Source organism: Calonectris borealis, chromosome 5 (assembly GCF_964195595.1).
Source record: "Calonectris borealis chromosome 5, bCalBor7.hap1.2, whole genome shotgun sequence".
NCBI lineage: Eukaryota > Metazoa > Chordata > Aves > Procellariiformes > Procellariidae > Calonectris > Calonectris borealis.
Window position 1 is genome coordinate 31,322,566 of NC_134316.1, and position 11,659 is coordinate 31,334,224.

An 11,659-nucleotide genomic window follows, 5' to 3' on the forward strand; every position below is an offset into this window, starting at 1 on the left:
TCCCCAGTGCAACGCCCACCCACCACCCACCCACCAGACAGTGTTGGTAGCAGAGCTCCCACCTCATCCCTCCTTACCCAGGCGGGATGTGTGGGAGCCACGAATGTGATGCAGGCAAATGCATTCTTGTGTGTCAGGCAAGGAAGGCGAGCATTGTGCAAAGCCCTGGTGAGAACTCGCCTATACCACTATGGACATTTCTCTCCAATACCTGGTCCAGACCTATATTCCACCCAGTAACTTGACTGTCAAACCTGGAGTCTCTGCAGTGCCTGACACTGAGACCCAAGCTCTCTCCAGTAGCTGGGTCTCAGACCTCTTACCCTGTTCGCTAGCTACCCTGTCTTGAAGTTTGCTAGCAGCACACACAGACAGAAGAGAGAGCTTACTCTGGAACATGGTTAGGACTTGGCTAGGCAAGTGTGCTGACCAGCAGCTTGTTTTCACACAACTGGCCCCTGTTGTCCCATTGCCTCTCTGTTTTCTTGTGCTTGTTCATCCTTAACGTACCTTCATCCCACCTTTTCCCCATCTTTGACCTTTCCCCTAAAAATCCCATAATGCATTTTGCACAATCATACAAACTCCCTAAAATATCCCATAATGAGTTTGTTCCTGAAAGACTTGTGACAGGAACTTGACTCTTCCTTCCCCCTTATGAGTTAGAAAGTTCCAGTTGAATGTCCTCAAGACTTTCCATCAGGGGGCCTGAGATTTCTGGTCTTTGGTATTGTCTCCATTATCTCCTGGGTTTGTGTATCTGGGGCTTAATTACTTCTGTCTGTTGTCCAAGTCTTGTATGTTAAACAGCTGTTAATCAGATATCCTCAGAAAAAAATGATTATTCCACATACCTTTACAGTGTGTACTTCTGAAAAAGAAGAAGGGCATCTCTGGGTGTGAAACAGAGCAAAAGGTAGAGATAGACAATTATAGGTAATTATTGGTTTGCTTAAAAAAAAAAAGTGATTTTTAACAAATTACATTGGTTTTCTTAAATGTGCCTCAGTATGGTGGATGTCCCATTTTATCCAATAACAGAGCACCTACATGCTGTATGAAAAATCCAGAACAGATTCCATCCTCCCAAGTGGATTTGAATCCATATTTTCAAGAAGTGTAGAGTATCATTCTTGTCTGTACCCTCTCTGGCTTGCTGGCTATTTTCATATATAAAAGGAAGCGTCACACTGCCAATGGGAATGATGAGCTTTAACGTTGTCTTTTGAGAGTCAGGGGTTAAACCACAGTCTGCCACATTCTGGATAAATGTCCCAAGTAATGGTCTACTGAATAAAGAGAGGATGTTGTTATTATTATACTACCTCCATCTTTTGTAATATATACCATTATTTCCTTTGCTGTATGCTGATAATTTCCAAATATAGAATATTCCATTTTGGGTGAGCTGATATGTTCTGTTAGTTTTTTTTTAATTATTATTTTCAGTCAGAAAAAGCCTGAACATTTTTGTTTTCTTTCAGTCTTTATCAGTCATTCGGGTAGACCTGCCCAGAAGGGAGAAAAAACTCTAAAAAAGGAATTACCATTTGAATGTATCTCTGTGTTTTGCTGGTTTTTATGGATTTTCTTTTAATGAAACAGCCTCAAACATTTTTCTGTATTTATGTAATGCTCTGACAAGCAATAGTATCCTCTAAATATCTGAAGTACGGTAGGCTGTCTAGAACTCCAAATCGCATATGGAGATGCTCAGTTATGGCATAGCGTGTTAAGTTTTTAGGATCTAACCATGACGGTAGCATTTTATACTCAATTTGCATAGTTATATATTAATAAAATTAAAAGAATAACTGATCAGGTCCTTATTCTTTAATTGCTTTTAGCATAAAGGTGGCCAGCTTACCTTAATTTTTTTTTTTAATCATGGGCTCTCTTGGTTCCTGGTTTTCACATAACTCTTTGAAAAGTACTGGCTCACTATTTATCACAGAGCACAAGGTTTTTTTTTCCCTAGTTCTCCCCTGTTATCTTTTCTGGTCCTTGTTTGAATGTTTTGATCTGAAACCACTTCTGACTGTTCTCGGTATCTTTTGAACTCAAACATACCACCTCTTGGCAGCAGGAATTGCCTCACAAAACATCAATTTCAGGTCTCCTGGTACCGGGTTGCTCAGATAATAAGCAGGTATGTAAGCAGCAATGGTTAGGGGTGATATTTCTCCTGCTGTGAGACGGTGTGGCTTCACCCTGCAGAGCGCATCTGCTGCCTGCATTGCTGTGTTCATTCTGGGTCAGGAGCTTAATGTGTCTATATAGATGCAATACCACTCTGTTCTATTCCTTGGCCTTTCAGACAGGACATAAGCTAAATTGCTTATAATTTTTCCTTCCTGAGCTAAAAGTTTAAATGGTGCTTCTCCTTTGATGTATCTGAACACTGTGATCCGCGATCAGCACTCTCCCGAGGGCAAGACAATTGCGTTGGGTGGATGAACCCTGGGGGAACAACCATGATGTTGAGGTGAAAGTGATTACACACATTGTATCTGTTACCCTTCCTGAAAGCTTCCTGAGAAAGCACTTAAAATTATCTTTCTACATGCGATGACTAGTTGTAGATCATGAATCTATGTTTTTTTAACTTGCTTGTTTATTGAGATTTTTAGGTTCATTAAAAAACTTAGACAGTTTTTCCTTTTTCGTCCTGTAAATAAGAGGGAGGAAAACTTCCATTTATCATCTTCCAATCCAAATGAACAAACTCTAGTCTGTAGATGTAAATGTGCTGTTTTGCTTGAATAGTTTATGTTTTGTTTTATGTTTGAAAGTTATATTTAAATGTCAGTTAATACTTGCCTTGCAGAAAGCATTTTGTAGAGTCATTAATTGCAGATTGTGAGTGATGCTGATGATACTTTGTGAAGTATTTGATTAAGATGCAAACAAGCAGCCACAATATCTTCAAAGCGTAAGATACATCCTGTTTTCTAAAGGACAGGAGAACACTGCCAGGTCTTATGTGGCTTCTTCAGCACTCTGAATTAGTTTTTGTAAAGAAAAATACTTTTGTTTTAGAGACTTCTAAAAATTCCAAAAGAAAATTGTATCATTTTTGTACAGTAGGTAGCTTTAAGGAAAATGGGTAGGTGGGAAAATGTTTTGGTATTCTACTGCCACTTAGTTCTTTGAAGGTCGAAGTCTTTCTGTATTTCTTACATCTTTAAAACAGTTTAAGGTTTCTTGAGGTGTTCATTCGAGCATACAAATATTTTACATAATTTGGGAGATACGTAGCCTTGCTTATGAAATTCCCAACCCACCTTGGGCAAGAATCTTACCTATAAAAGTTAAATAGAATATAAAACATTTTCTTTGAGCATTTAAATAAAATACTTATTTTAAAGGTGGGCAGGGGTTGTTCCGTTAAGGGCTTGTATTTTCTGTTTAGTTTACTGTGGAAATCTTAACATTTTTATAAATAAGCAGAAGTAAGCAAACTTAACTGAAATCTGTTGAACCAAAGTACTTCAGTGAGATAGACCGTAGTTAGCTTACTTATTGAGTAATAACTAAACAAGTCCACGTCAGTGCAGAGTGAAACAGGTTACCAAGAAGACTCAGAGGAGGGAGCAGTCAGTGGATGCAGAAACAGAAATTTCTCAAGCATCTCGAAATCAAACAAAAGTGTACTTCAGATGATGGCTTTTTTATTTGAAGAAGGTTTCTGTCTGTTCACTCCTTAGCATGTTACTTCTGCTAAAAGCTCATGGAGAACCCTACTGGAGAGGTGGTGAGTACTAGTTTTTCTATCTTAATAAATTAGGACTTGTTATTTTTTTGCTGATCTTTAATGAGGATGTCAGAAAGAGCCTCAGATTTTGGAAACAATGGGAACACATCCCTGAATTGTCATTGAGGGTTAACCGTCATTTAGGGTTGACTTTAAATTCCTTTCACCTAATATCCAGTCAATCATATTTTCTTTTCCTTTGATACTGAGGCTCTGAACATCATTCACAACTAAGATGGATAAGACCCTCATAATTTTTACAGATACAGGGACAAAACTTCACACACCAAAAAGGAAGCTGCCCTGACAAAAGTAAGTTGTTTGGGTTTTTCTTTTTAATACATGTTTTTTAAAGACATTTGGGTTTAACTGTGACAATTAAGATGCTAATTTTGGCTTCTCAGACAATGGTAGATCATCCTTCAGTGCACCCTGCAAACCCTTTGTTTTCATCAGACCCAGACAAGACAGAAACACAGCTCCAATCCCATGTGAAACCGGTGGCGTACCCTGAGGGGGTATGTAATTGTCCTGTGCTGCACAAATGCCTTTGAATTACATATGAATGAAGATCCCAGCTCCAAGATCCAGAATGCCTATTGCAATTTTGTTGGTTTGTAACACTAAATCTCTTTTCAAAAGATTTAGATGCTAATACAGGAATTTCACCATGAAAGATTAGTTCTGGAGTCTGACAAAAGCAGAAGAAAAATGGTGATGGCCTCAGTGAACTCTCTGCTGCCTGTACTTCACTTAAGTAAAAAGCAGGAAGGTGTCAGGGGATTACAATAGCTACATTTTGTTTGCCGCAGTAAAGAGTCTAGGAGGGAAGAGCCTATGCAGTGCTCTCATGAAGTTCGTGGATAGATGTAAGGAAAATACCGGATGAGCTAACACCAGCCAAGGAAGCATTATTCACTGGTGACAAATCAGTATGAGTCTTGATTATTTGTATTTGTTACTGATTATTTCTTTTGTATTTACAGAAAAAGGAAATTTGATCTTAAACCTCTTTATTATTTCTTCTCAAGCGCTGAGGTGGGATTAAATTCTCAGCTCTGAAATGGCTAGACAACCTGAAATCTTTATTGTTTTAATGCTTATGATATATTCTGCACCTGAATTCAGCTGTGCTACCCTTACATAAGGATTCTATGTTTAATTTACTATGTTCCCATTCTACCGAGGAAGACCTTCTTTGGAGAACACAAGTAAGTTTGGTTGAGATGTTGTCTCATAAGTGTTATCTCACTGCAGAAATTTAGAGCTGAAACTCACTACCACAATCCATGATTATCCAGACTTCTCACATTCTGCAAATTGCCCAAGATCTGAAAATTGGCTAGACAAAAGATTAAAAATAGCAGGAGATTATTTAGTTCCTTGAATACATTCTTATTGGATCACTGTCAGGGGAGTACAGCCTTTAGTCTTTTCAAATACGCAAATAGTTACAAATGAAGAATTTTATTATAAAATTGATAGTTTTTAAACTAGAAGCAGGGAAAATTATTCCTATTTAAAAGTCTGTTCTTCTGTTTAGGCATTTTTCCTTTCTCTAAGGTATGAGTGTAACAGGAGAAGAAGGTTCTAGTATACAGCTATAAGACCACAGTATTAGCACTGGGGACCAGCTCTGGGGTATAATTTAAAAGGCAAATAGAAAAGCGCCAGTACCTGACATTGGTCTTTTTAATACATTAATAAAGCTGTGTTTCTTACAACTCTATTTGCTGCTTCACTTACCATGAAAAATATAGTACTGTACTTGTTTCAAGTTGTGCATTTATTGTGTTGATCTATATCTTATTTATGAACAGTCAGAAGAGAAGTGAACTCTCACTCCTATCAAACTACTCATACCAAATTATTAGTTAGATGCTCTAGAGGATGTAATATATCCTAAAAGACTGATCTCTTGCTAGGCTGTAGTTGGCTCATACATGAAGACATCCTGTATCTCCATCACTTGAAAATTGGAAAAGAACTTTTCCTCTATTTTTTATTTCGGTAATCATGTCTGAGAGATGAGTATCCTATGAAATTCCAGCATTTTTTAACTGTTTAGCTACCGAGTCACTCTCAGTTGTCTAGAGAATTATTTAAAGATGCTCTATTCATCCACAGGTGTTGACAAGGACAGCATGTAGAATACTACTTTGTCCTGGAAGCAGTGTACTGAGCACATGTAATGTCTTGGGAGAATGAGCGCTAGAAGCTAAGAATTCCTTCAATCCAGTGAGTTTTCATTAGTACTCTTGTCAAAGGAATATAGGTTTGAGTGGGAGAGGGCTTGGCTCTACACATTCTGTGAATCAACTGTGGTTGATTAAAACCGGCAGAGAGTAAGTGAGATTCTTTATTGACACATACTATTTATACTGTTTTTGGCAGAGCACTCTGTTTGCCGAGTTTACTCACTGAAAATAATCTTTGGATAATTTCACCACTGAATGCTTTCAACATTTGAATTTTAGCTCTGAAAACACAGTTCACTATAGCGCTAATCCTTTGCTCAGTGTCCTAGGTGTTATGGCAGACTATGACTGACAAGGTAGTGGTAGTCAGATCAAGCTAGAGTTGAACCCCAATCATCCTGCTTATGGAATGATGTTTATTTATATCAGTAATTGATATTTTTCTCATAGTTGTGGACAAGTTCACAATTTATTGATAGCTTTCCAAATTATTAATTGGGAAGTGTTATGTATTTGACTTTGCATAGAATAGAACAGTATTTTTGCATAGAATAGAACAGGACATTTTTGTTGCCCTGTCATGGAAACTCTGGAGGTGAATACTGGGCCTCCTTCCTGAGGTCCACTGTATTGCTTGAACAGCAGGGCTAATCAAGGACATTCAGCTTCCATGCTCTGGAAGAGGCTGGGAGGGAGCATTGCCAGGACAGCTGGCCCAGCTGGCCAATGGGGTATTCCATACCATGTGATGTCATGTTCAGTATATGAATGGTAGGCGTGATCCAGGAAGTAGCGATCGCTACTTGGTTATCGGTCAGTGCGGGTGGTGAGCAATTGCATTGTGCATCACTCATTTTGTATATTCTATCATTATCGTTATTATTTTTTTTTTCCTTTTTCTGTTCTATTAAACTGTCTTTATCTCAACCCACGAGTTTTTCACCCTCTTGCCCTTCCGATTCTCTCCCCGTCCCAATGCGGGGGGTGGGGTGGGTGAGCAAGCGGCTGTGTGGTTTTTGGCTGCCTGCTGGGTTAAACCACGACAGTTGTAAAAATAGAAATAAAAATTGACCTTGTTTGATGTCCACACTCCCCCAAAGCCCCAAACCTTCACACTGTTAAAATCACTTTCATCTCTAGTTCCTTTGATTCTGATCACTATGGACTTCATTTTCTTTTCATTGACCCTGAATAAACATGCAGCAGTCTGGTGCATATACTGCTTTCCAAGCCTCTCAAACTTCACAAGCAGACTTACATTTTAGTTGTTATGTAAACAAGAATATCCAAAATGACTTCATCGGGATTAAATGCTTTTGAAAAATGACAGTTATTGCCCTGGGGACTTGACACTGCTTTTTTTCTATAGAATAAGGTAGATCATCGGGGAGTGGCAGTGTAAATTTCTTCATGCCATGCTGCCACTTTGATTCAGTTGTACATGAGTGGGGACTGCGTAAGCGGATTAGGTTCTGAAATCTAACGAGTTTTATATTGTCTCAGCAGGCTGCAAACGTGCTTGCTTGTAAATGGCTAAGGTGGTGGCTGCAGTGATATGGCTCTCTCCTCTAAGTTATAAAATGAAAAAATACCATTTCATTTCATGTCATTATGGAGTGCCTGTCACCACCAGTTTGTCATTGATCTGAGCCAAAAACATCCAAGGAGAAAGACTCTGCCTCCCTTGTTCTGGTTCTCTGCGGGGAAACCCTGAGCCGAGTGGCTGGGGAGGCTCAGGTTCTTTTCTACATTCTGGCACTGGCCAAAATTGTCTCATTTCCTCTCTCAGCTTCCCAAGCTGAGATACATACACTTACCCAAGTGTATGAAAAATGATGTTGACTTTCTTTGCCAGACATTTTGAGCACGATTCTTGGAAGAGATACAGGCATTACTAGCAATTGATTTTCCTAAGATTAAAATTTAAATGCTTAAGCATAGGTTTGAAACTGATTTACTTCAATACTATAAAAAGTCTAAAAGCGTTTCATATATCAATCAAGTGGATTGCTGTTGTTATCTGTTGTTGTTTCTTGAAGTGTAACAAATTAGAATCAAAGCTTGGAATAGAGTTCCCAACTGAAGCAGAGTTGCAAGTGAAAATTACAGAAAATCACCACTAGATGGAGTCGATGATTTTCTAAATTATTCTTCATCGCTTTGGATATAATAGAGTTGCAAAATGATTATGATCACTGAGTTGTTAAGTGGAATATGATAATTTAAGTAGCTCACCTGTATCTTGTTATAATTACATTATCTGTTCTTTAAGCTTTACAATTCTATGATTTTTCACCTAATCTAAAAATATTTTTTACGATTTGATGCTGAATAACAATATTTTAATAGAATTCTTTATCAGACTTACAACATCCTGTATCAATGCTCACATTCCCTGTTCAGGTCTCTAAGTTGTTCTTATGATTCTCTTCAATCCTGTCATTTCAAAGGCTAAGTTCAATTCTAGTGGTTTCATCCTTTTTATTCATTATAAATTGATAAATAGGGTGAATTGCCATACTTATTTTTAGTTCATGTTTAAATAAAAATACTGTTATGCAGTGTTCTGAAAAGCAACTTGGAAATCATCAACAATCATGAAATCCCAGCTGTTAGAAGTAAGCTGTGCTAAATTTACCAGCACAAAGATTCTTCTGTCAGCACCTGCAAACTTCACCTTAGACCAGCATTATTTTCGTTTCAAGTGTCATCCAATTGAAATTGTAATAATTTTTTCCATGATGCATTACTTAGAATAGTCTGACTTCCTTATCTGAAGATAGCTAGCTAGCCAAAAATTTCAATCATTTTTATTCCATAAAACATAACTTGTTTTCACCAAAGGGTTGACCAGATGTGCCAGCTTTCTTCCCATGGGCCATTACTAACTTGTCACTTGTGAAGTTGTGCCGAATATACAGCCATTCTCAACTTCTTCATTTTCTGAGATTTTTGCCCTGAAGGCAGACCCATTGTCGTTGTCTTTTGTACAAAACAGAAAAGGGAGAAAAGATTTCCCTTCAACAACATTGCTCTTCTTGGACTACAAGTACCAGACAGATTTTTAGGAACTTGTTGAAGAAAACCACTTCATTTCTGGCAAAACAAGCACGTGTCAGTACTTAAACGGAACTCTTTCACTATTTGGTGAATATAATCACTAGTTCAGAACTCTTTTACCAGTGCTGGAACTCTTCTAACACAGCTCTTAACTTATTTTGTTTCTTCTGTTAATAACAAGAAAAAAAGTAATAAAAAGAAAAATCTCATCTTATACTTAATGTATCTGTTACTAGGCAAATTAGTTAATGCTTTCAGATATTACTTTTACCCAGCTTCTTAGAATATTCATTAATACTAATAAAGGAATTATTAATGATACTGAAAATAGAAGATAACAATTTTGGATATGTATACCACAGAGTGAAAAAACCACACAAACAGAAAGATTTATATTATTTAAATACTATAGGAAAAACAATGAGAAAAGTATAACTTTAAAATCTATTGTTGGCTGTAACTATACAAAATTATAACTATTTAAAGAAAGCAGATGACTTGCATCTTATTTTTTATTATCCTCATCAAAAAGTATTACTGAAAAGAAATTAAGAGATTTATGTGAATCCCTTACTCGCTTTTCATCATCTGGTGTTTGGTGAAAAACATAAACAAAAGTGATGAGGAAGAAAAAAAAATGGATGTTTTTGAGCCAAAAGCCTGTGCTTTGTTTTATATCTAAAATCTGAGCCCTATTATTCCTGTATAATATTACTGTAGAACTCAAACAGTCATATTCAAGTCTATCTATAGGCAGCTTTTTCTATTCAGGTTGCTGAAAGCCAGACCGAGAATTTATCTAAATTCTGCTAATTATTTTTGGTCAAGTATTGTCCAAAGCACAATTATTTTGCAGACTAAATTCATGTTCTTTTAATCAACTACTGCTGCAGGGCCATAGGTTTAAAAATACATGGTACAATTACTTTCATACATAATGATGTAGCTAAGACTTTAATAGTTTCTGGTGTCTTTTCACATTTAAACAAGTAAATGGGTTTATGCAACAATTGTGTTGAATAAAGGTCACACACTAACAAATGAAATGGAACACATTAGAATAAGTGATTTCTATATAAGCTTAATTTTGTAAAGTTTACAAAGATTATTTTTAAACCATATGTAGGCTTGGAGTCAGCTATATTGTGTATCTGATGATATAGTCATCTCTTGGAATAGTTTGTTTCACTATCCAATTAATTTCAGAATTATACTGTATGGATTTGACGTGTTTGCTTTATGCATTCGTAGCTGTTATCAAGAACTTTAATGGCTTCCTAACCCCCCACCTATGAATAAAGCTTTTTCCTTTGTAAAACTGGAAGGATGTGGCAGAATAGAAGCAAAAAGAGTTTTTACACCTCCTCTTGTCAGTCTGAATGATTCACTAGTCATGGTAGGCTGTATGCTCTATATCAATACAATTAAATAATCAGTACCTGTAAGTTAAATCACTTTTCACACCCACTAGTAAAAATATGACAATAAAGCTATTCCCATTATAGTCTTCTTTTTTTCATTGAAAGTAATTACATACAGTTTAGAGACTACAGCTACAAGAGATAAAAAGATACCTAAAACTTTTTCTCTGTAGGTAATAAACTAAACAGAAGAAAAGAGACATTTCTGTAGAAGTACAGTATGTAATTTTTACAGGGACAAGACACAGAGACATGGTAAAGTATCTTTTGTTTATTTAATTGTGGGCCCTGTAAATGTCATTAGGATCCTAGACAAACATTATTTTTGACTTGAGAATTAACTGCATGATGCAGTAGTTATAAAATGAATATATAAAACATTTTTTTTAAAAAGTGAAGCATTGGCTTAACACTTAAACGCATTCGGTAGGAAGAAGGTGCTTATTCTTACTATGAGCTGCTTGGCTGGATCTTCTAATAACCTGCATTGGGTCTCGACAGCTCAAAAGCTCTGCTAATTCCATGTAAAACCTGTTGTCCCTATATTAGATTTCCACTAGAAACACGGGTGGCAATGGAAGTTTTTTGCTATCTGTTCACAGGGTTCTTTATCTGAAATGAAGTTGTTACCAATGTGGTAGCTATAGTGTAAAAAATATCATTATGATTAATAAGAATTAGTATCTCTGAACTTGTGACTTTCTTAATCCACTCTGAACTATATCTGGGCACCATGAAATGTCCAACTCACTGTCTTTTGAATTTGATTTTAACAGTGCCTTAAAGAAATAGTGAGAAAACAATAAGGTTAATCTCTACAAGTTTATGTTCTACAATGATTCATGCTCTAGAGGTGGACAGGCCAACCTTGGGCTCTCTACATCTTAGAAATGCAGATAAAAGGAAACTCCTACCTTTTGTTGTGTTTGAGTAATGAGTACCTAAATAATGTAGCTGAGCTCTTTTTGGCACCAGCTTACAAAACAAAGCATTTCAGGGAAGCTCTAGGCATGAAATTTAGATGCTCGGTCTAGACAGATAGTACAATCAAGCATTAGTATTTTGAGGCTGCATGTAGCATTCAACATACATGAAAGGAGATAATATATATTATACATTGTCTTTTGATAACTTAGGTGGTGGTTTTAATGGACGGAGGATAATGAAAACTTAGAAGTGATGCAACTGGCCATCAATGAAGAATGGCTAGAAGAGGAAGCATCTCA

At 36.7% G+C, this 11,659-nt stretch overlaps 1 long non-coding RNA gene across 1 annotated transcript; it reads left to right on the plus strand.

Moving 5' to 3' along the window:
• The first annotated feature begins 3,242 nt into the window (after positions 1-3,242).
• Positions 3,243-10,668, plus strand: LOC142082936 (uncharacterized). Its single transcript, XR_012673895.1, has 3 exons — positions 3,243-4,965; positions 5,882-5,992; positions 10,607-10,668. It is a non-coding gene; the product is annotated as an uncharacterized LOC142082936 (long non-coding RNA).
• Positions 10,669-11,659: the final 991 nt, after the last annotated feature.